We start from the raw sequence: 9,092 nt of genomic DNA, 5'->3' as shown, positions 1-9,092 counted from the left end.
CTTTCATCTTGGGTTCTCCTCCCTTTCTATATTGATTTCCTAATCTCTAAACATCTTATTTATCTTTGGTTTCACGCAGCTGAGACTGATGAGCTGAGTTCGTAATTTAATTCTTAAATCATTTACTTCGAGTTTTATCTGTTATGTCGAATTAAACTCTATTCTGAGAAGAATAAGGTAGAAGGAAAGTTCTTTGTTAGTTAGTATACAGGTACTTATGCATTCATGTTTTCACTAAAGTACTGGGCTTATGAACCTCGCTGTCGTGGTCGTTGAGGAAGAATTAGGAGCATCGCAGACCTCGTTGCCCTGTTAGATGGAAAGCAAAAGCGTTGTTCTTGATGGCCCAGTCACACATATACCCATCGTGAGAAATTTCCGACAGAGAAAAATACCCTTTTCGTGTAATTATAAAAAATAAGAAAAAGTATAGACACACTTTTTTTTTTCATTGAAATATTTATTACTTTATCACCGTAGGATCGATGTATGCGACAGAGGAGGGTGAGGGTGAGACGAGTTTCTTCCTAGGCCTCAGTCGGTCAGATACGGATAATTATTATAACAAACCTTACCCCGACAACGTCGGTACAACGTCCGGAGAACAACAAAACCGCATGAGAGAGCGAGCTGTACTGTCTTAACACAACATGCACATCGCACCAAAGCAATCTCGCACAGGCATCTCATCTGTTTGGAAAAAATCTGTATTACAAAGAATTCTGTATTACAAAAAAAAAAAAAAATCTGGCCAAAATTATCAAAAACAAAATTGTATAAAATAGGCCTGTTGCGACACGGATTGTCGCCCCTACACGGATTGTCGCCTCCTGCTCGGGGCGACAATCCGTGACGGGCGCTGGCGGCACGGATTGTCGCCCCCTACACGGATTGTCGCCTGGCGACAATCCGTGACGCTTGTGCAGTTCCCAGTTTTTGACCTCGAAGGCGATAATCCGTGTTGGCAAAAAAATTGTTGCGACACGGATTGTCGCCCCGTCACAGATTGTCGCCCCGGGCTCGGGGTGGTTCCTCCGGTGTTAAGCTTTGGTGGGATGGGTATGACTGGTAAGTTGTGCGTATGTGTGTGTGTGTGTGTGTGTGTGTGTGTGGGTGTGTGTGTCTGCGTGTGTGTGTGTGTGTGTAAGTGTGTGTATGTGTGTGTGTTTGGAGTATAATAATACAATATGTAGAAACTGTGCATGTGTGGTGGTCATAGTGGTAGTGGTTTGTTTGTCTGTGTGTATACGTGTGCCTGTATGCTTACGTGTGTATGTGGAATATAGCGGCGCTACTGTGGCAATACAAACGCCTTCAGAGTGTATGAGCACGTGTTTAAAGAATTCACACCAGCGTTGATCTAAAAATAGTATGGGTGTGTGAACCAATATCAGCGGTGAGGCAGGCTAGGCGAGAGAGAGACCGAGAGAAAATACATACGAGGGAGGTACCCTCCCCAAATGTTATTTGTCTTTGTTCATTTTTCACTGCAGTCATTTTCTTCCATCAGTCTTATAAACTAGAACGTCCATACCACTATTCTTTGTCCCAGAATAGGTTTGGCATGCTTTATGCATGAGCGAATAATTTCCACACGCCGTAAAAAAATTTGTCAATCGTTAGTTGATTTTAGCACAAACGAACTGCCATTGCACACCGCTAATACATACGTAATACAAACAAACACCAACAAACACTCAAACAAATCCTCATAATGCAAATAAACCAACTCAACACTTTTTTCCTTGATATTCATTGATTTCATTCAAATCATTCATAAATCGACTCATTCTGGGTGTAACATGAAAAAAAAAAGTTACAAATGGCAATTCGAAACAGAAACAAATCCATTTGTCAATTCATACCACAAATAATCTCACTTGGAACAACAAAGATAACTCGATTATAGACCAACCCTACTAACAATTTCTTCACGAGAAAGTTTTGACATGTAGGGCCCTACCAAACCTATATTCCTTGAATACATTGGTTTTGATCATGTAACACCTTCTTACTTACAAGGGCATATACATAAAAAAACACACAAATACTTTACACGAATCTAGAATGAAATCAGTCATAAAAAAACCCGACCACCCCCTCCCCTCCCCAACCGAAACAAATCTAGGGCCTACATCTATCCTAAATATTAAATCCTACCAACATCTGTCATACCATATCCTTCTTCAAACCCAATCCCCAACCCACCAACCCCTGATTAAACAAAACCTAAATCATCCCACACCCACATTCACCAACCCAAATACATACACACACACAAACACACACACACACACACACATACGAAGGTTCCGTTATTCCGAAGTTTCGTTTTTTCCGAGGCTTCATTTTAATATCCGAAACACACAATTCCCTATACCTAGAGGCTCGTTGATCCAAAAAATGAAATTCGGAATAACGAACCTTCGGAATAATGAGCCTTCGGACGAATGAGCCTTCGGACGAATGAGCCTTCAGAGTAACAAACTTTTGCAATACGAAATGTAATCCCCTTTCCACATACCGACGCACACCCGAACCGATACCACATTCCTTCCTGATGAAACGATTTCCCAATGTTGATAAATAAGACATAATGGACCGTATGCAGAAAAGCAGCATCTACCCGCACGCAAGCTCCACTCCGAATTCATAATTATACAAATCTGCCAAACAAACTCATCAAATTCAAAGCTGCTGATGAAATCAATATCAACGTTTATGCCAGCAACAGCTTACTAGTTATCCCTCCCCACGCGCAGCTAAAAAACACATACGCAAAAAAACTGACATAATAAACACATTCTTCCATATCACACACACACACACACACACACACGCACGCACGCACAAACGGACACTAAATTATCATGTGCAAGCGCACATACACACTTCCTTGAAACCTCACCATGACTTTTTGCATGGATGTAGCCATGTAAGTTATGTGTTAGTATTTCAATGATTATGTCCAGAACGATATTACCCAGCAAAACGTGCTTCGAGGGCGGGCGACAATCTGTGCCGCCAGCCCCCTACACGGATTGTCGCCAGGCGACAATCCGTGTAGGGGGCGACAATCCGTGCCGCCAACGCCCGTCACGGATTGTCGCCCCGAGCAGGAGGCGACAATCCGTGTAGGGGCGACAATCCGTGTCGCAACATAGGCCTATTCAAAAACATATATATTGATATTGTTGGTGTCAAAAAAATGTATGTATGTATATGTATATATATATATATATATATGTATATGGGTGAGAATTTTGAACGATGTACAATTGCCAAGTTTCGCACCTTATGACACTCTTTCCCTTAGAACACACCAGGATGATCTACGAAACCAGTTTTTTTTTTTTTTTTTTTTTCATGTCATCTCAAAGCCTGGTAAATTTCCTTTCAGGAAATGTATGGGTTGGTTTACTTTTGACTGATATTTTGCATTTGACAAGTACTTAAAGCAAAAAAAAAAAAAAGGTAAAAACTCTATTTTCACAATAATTTTTGTTTCTCAAACCAATGATGTGCCGTTTCAAAGTACGTGGCATCTATTATCAGACCGTGTTCTGGATCTGACATATCATGGGTATGTACCACAAAATTATAAGAACTCTGTGGGCACGTATAGAATTACAAAGAACAGTTGAAATATCAAAGTCCTAAACAGACGAACGTCCGTGATGCTTCTATCTCTATCGCTGCTGCAAATTTTACTTTGTTGTCGCAACTGTAATGTATACGAAAATTTGGTGTTCCACCTAATGTACATATCCTCCTACTACGTCTACTGGCTGTACATGGGACGTAACATTATTTAATATGCAAGATTATCTGATTATATTCAGTTTTCGTCACGGACGTGCGTCCCCTATTTATCAATAGGGATCGTAGCCCATTAAACGTTATTGGCGATATTGTTCTGAGTCGTAATCAACTAAGATCTAGCTACATGGTGATATGTATGTTTTGAGTTTCTGTCAATCCCCTGTCAAATGCGACCCGAAATTACATTTTTGGACGAACCTCCGAGAAAAAAAGAACGTCCGTGATGATTAAAACGCTATCGAGTGGGGCACCATCTTGCTTTGATGGCGCAGGTACATTTTACCTCTGGCTCTCTAGCCGAGGAGCTGCATGCCATGTTTGGAGCGGACTGGGGCTCGTCTGCAGTTTTTGGACCATACAATTCACCGAAAACCAAGCAAATTGTGAATATTTTATCTGAAAATCCACCTCCTACTCCCTTTCTGAGCAATATATATGTTGAAAGGGTGTCAAATTTCTAGTAATTTTCATTGAAAATACCTTTTCGAAATTTTGAAAGAGTTAGGAAGGCTACGTACTCTCTGTCGATTAATTATCCGTCTTGGAACATGACCTTGGTGGTAGAACGAACGTCCGTGACAATTTCAGCGAACGTCCGTGACGTAAACAATCCAACCGATAGGGATAACTTGTCTCGAAATTTTCCTTTATTCTTTAAAACTTTCAGCTCAAATAACGATAAGTAAAATTTTACAAAGTAAACATTGAGCTTAGAGCAGTAGTTTCAGAATTTTTAAGGCGGTATGTGATCATGATGAACAAACAGCTCAAAATTTACTTGCAATTTTACGCTTGTATTCCCTCTAATTAAACAAGTACAACTAAACACTGAAAACCAGGCTATAGGAAACTGGAATTTTGCATAATCTGTAATTTCTGTGCATTTAAATTTCTTTCTGATGAGGTTTTGGAGACAATTTGCACTGTTATAGGTTCTGAGAGTTTAGCTCACGGACGTTCGGTCCGAGAAAGGAATTTTCTGATGATTACAAATATATCACTGTACGATAAGTTAATGTTACTTGAAAATATTACTAAATCACTGAGTCTCTCGTACCAAAAAGTGAATAACGTTCAGCATTCAACTTATTTGTAATAACAAGAGGAAAACGTTTTGCTCACGGATGTTCGTTGGTAGAATAAGCCCATGAATTACATAGTATATAGGAGATAGTGACAGATGCTCCCCGTGTATATCTTTTTAGTAAGGTAGCTGCCATCTCAAACGGAACACATCCATTTTTGGTCTCCATCACGGACGTTCGCTGTAAGTGTCATATATTATGTGCCTTTATACATTCTCATTTTTCTTTTCACAACGATTTTTCTCTCATTCGCTAAGTAGCTTAAACATGCTGCGACCAAAAAGAAAGAAAGAAAATCCGAAAAGTGCTACGCAGTCATATTCGGAATATATTGAAGCGAAAAAGATGAATGACGGAAGAAGTCTGTAATGGGTATGTGGCAAGAAGAAACGTAAAAATGTCAAAAGAACGTGCAAGCAATTGAATGGAAATGAGAAGAAACGGAGAAGGGATCGAGCTCCAAACACATGGAGAAAAGAATTGCCAGTGCACTCCCGTTATACCGAATTCCTCTGATGGAGGGGCTGTTTCTGTTTATTTTTTATTCATCGAAATCTCGTCATGAGCGGACAAAAATAATGCAGTATACAATATGTGACTGTGCACCTCAAAACGAACATAAAGTCGCACACACTGATTGTGCGTGAGGCCTGTAAATAAGTGAAATGGTTCAACCTAGCCGAACTTGACTTTTTCATATTTTCTGGAAGAGCGGATCTTCTTTTACATTACGCTAAAATTTGGTATCATAAAACGGGCGGGAAAGTGTGTTTTTTTAGCAGTTTATCTCGAACATTTTTGGTAGAATAGTGTGATTAGGTGTGTCTTTAGAATCCCTTTTTCATTTCTGAAAAACCTTGTCCACACTCTTCACTTTCAAGTCTAACAACTTTTGAAAGGATAGTGCTACTGCTTTGGAAGTTAACATTAATTATGGACAAAATGTGTTAATGAGGCATATTTAATTTCAGTTTAATCTGATTATCCCTTCATTGTTGTTACTCTGGTGGTTTACTTCCTGTTTTTTGTCCCATTCATCGCACAGCCAGCACGGTTTGGTAAAGATTAAGCGCTTGAATAGACACTGTACTTCAGAGCCTCTTTTCTCAGTTCACATTATTTCCTGAGTTTGTGCTTTCTTTCCAATATTTAGATAGGTTAGGAGAGTCCATTTGATTTGATTTATACATTATTTCAAATCTTAAAGTCTGCTCTTTCAGAATATGGTCTTAATTAAAAGTTCATGTCTGGCGACTTTTTGTTTGTTTTGAGGTGCAGGGTCACATATTGTCTGATGAAAACACGCAAATCCTCCTTTTATCATGACATGGTGTTTTTTATACCCATCAATGAAAAGCAATGTTAATTTGCAATTCTGTCTCATATATATCTTTTTTTTTAATTTTACATTTAAGAGACAGAGAGATCGTCAAGTTGTTTGTGCTTTTGTGCTTACTTTGAAAACACATGTTAAAAAAGGGATGATTTAGTAATAGGTTTGAGGTTGCACTTTGATACGTTCGCTCTTCCAAAGATTCGTTACTTCGAATTTCCGTTATTCCCTGGATTCATTATTCCAAAGGTTTGTTATTCCGAAAATGAAAAAAAAAAAAAGGTTCGGAATTAAGTTAGGAGGTTCCTTATTAAAAATGTTCTTATTCCGAAAGTTTGTTAATCCGAAAATTCTATATCAAGGTTCACTATTCTTAAGGTCCGTTATATCAAAAAGTGGAAAGGGCCTGATATTCGTTTACGTTAAAAGTTATATAATGAGATTTCTAAATTTGGATTAACGAACCTCCTTTCATGTTCCAATTAACATACAAACCTTTCGATTATCTACCTTCGGAGATTCCTATCATATACCGAATAAAAAAAAAAGCTTCATGATTATACGAGCCTTAATCACTATTTTCGGATTGACAAACCGTATGAATAACGAGTCTCCGAAATAATGCGCTACAAAATGTTCGTTATAACAAACCATATTGTATGATAACAAAGTCACAAACATCCATCTAAGTTATATGGACTTAGTGTGTTTTGTTATGACGAAACATCAGAATAACGAACCTTATATCATTTCTGACTTATATAATAACACGAATTCTCCTCGGTAACAGTGTGTAACACAAGGAGCAAACGCAGAGGGATTTCTTTTTATACACATTGAAACGTGAAGCGTTTGCCCTCCGCAGCCGTATTTCGAGAACGGAGCACATTTCTTCTGTTTTTCTTTGGCAATTCTTTGTCATATTCAGCTGTGACCTTGTTTGTTGTAAGCAAATTTTGCATAGTAGACATTAGATAAACAAATTTAGGACCTGAATCTTTACTTCGTGATTACGAAATTTTGATAAATATATTCGCTCTCAACGACGTGCACTATATCGCGATTACATGAGAACTTTAAATTTTTGAAATCAGTCAACTGTCAATGCGATCTTCTTCTATTTTTTTTCCATATGGACTTCAGTTAAGACATTTAGAGTTATAATAAAACATGTTGCCAAAAACATCCAATTTGGGTAATGGTAATGAAAGCAATGTGTGTGGAAAATAGTTTTTTTTTTTCAATTTTCAGAGGTTACCGATGACCTGCTTACAACCGACTAGACGTGACATTTCACTTGATTCTTTTAACCTGAAGTTTGGATTAACAAAATGCTAATCGTTATAATTACAGAGTTCACTGATCTGCTTGATGGAACATACTAGCGACAAGGCGTAATGTTTCATCAGATGGACTACGTCACTGAGATTACACGTACGTTTGCACGTTCATCTACGAGAGATGGAAGAAGTGTTTTCTTTGATTCCTCAGAATGAAAAGATGAACAAGCTTTTGAAATTCAGACTTGGGAATAATCATTTATGATTTTGCAGAGGAGTTTGTTCTCGCCATGAAATCGCTGTTTGTTGTGTGTAAAATGCGTTTCCAACTCCAGAAAACTGCATTGTTCAATATCGTGTTTGTTCCGAACGTCCATGAGCTATATGCGAACCTCCGTGATGAAAACTATATGTTATGTTTGTTTGGTTATTGCCTAGATCAGATACAGCTTAAAAAAGCATCTTATTATTTGGGAGTAAGGATTAAAGTATGGGATAGTGAAATAAGAGGTCGAGATATTGAGTTTCTGTAAAATGAGCGTAAATTGGAGAAAGTTTTTCAACAGAAATAACGAATTTGGTTAAATCATCAGTTGTCTACTATTACGTTTAGGTTAAGAGTACAAGCTAAATATTCTGCCAACACATAGACATATGCCTTTAGATATTTCGTTACGATTCTTAACTGAATCAGATCGTTGCATGCTATGTTAAATGCTGTTCAAATGTATGTGCAGTATTATTCCTCACGGACGTTCGCTGCTCTGGACACGGTAAACTTCCGCGGTGAATAAAAACTTGTTCCTCTGGGAAGATCCTGGTATAATTAGATTCATATTAAAGCTTGAATTATACACTTTCAGGTAAGATAAATGATTTTGAGTAATTCCTACTTTTTAAATTTGGTGTTGTTTTAGCTCAATTGTACATCGTTCAAAATTCTGACCCATATGATCACACGTGTTGTATAAATCTAGATATACATATATAATTGCATTTTTTGAAGGAATAGATGAGATTAGTATGGTCAATATAGCATCGAACGCAGCACCTAAATCCAACTGAACAAAAACTTCACCCTTCCTGTTATCAACCAGCTGCTGCAGTACACACACATACACACACACACACACACACACACATATATATATATATATATATATATATATATATATATATATATATATGTATATATATATCTGTTCTTATAATAATTATATTGTTCTAAATCGTGCACATTTAGGTATAGGCAACTGTGTTTATAGTAAACAAAACGTGGCTACACAAATCCATGCAGGTGATCGGCGCGCGATGTGTCATTCTCTCTGGAATATTGCACATGCGTTAATTGTATTAGTGAGCGTCTTGTTACAGAGGGTTTGTCAGGACTTTGTCGCGGTAATGGCAGGATAATTTCGGGGAAGGTTATATCCTAGCTGGCTTGGATAGAAGTTAACAAAAGTTACCGTCCTACCAACATTTCGCGTGGAGCGTAAACGCGTAGGGTAAAAAAAAAATAAAATAATAAATGTGCGAACGTTGTCGCGGTAACTCTGGTTCCAAAGGCTCTGT

Source organism: Diadema setosum, chromosome 8, assembly GCF_964275005.1.
Source record: "Diadema setosum chromosome 8, eeDiaSeto1, whole genome shotgun sequence".
NCBI classification, from domain to species: Eukaryota; Metazoa; Echinodermata; class Echinoidea; order Diadematoida; family Diadematidae; genus Diadema; species Diadema setosum.
This window is presented reverse-complemented; position numbering follows the sequence as displayed.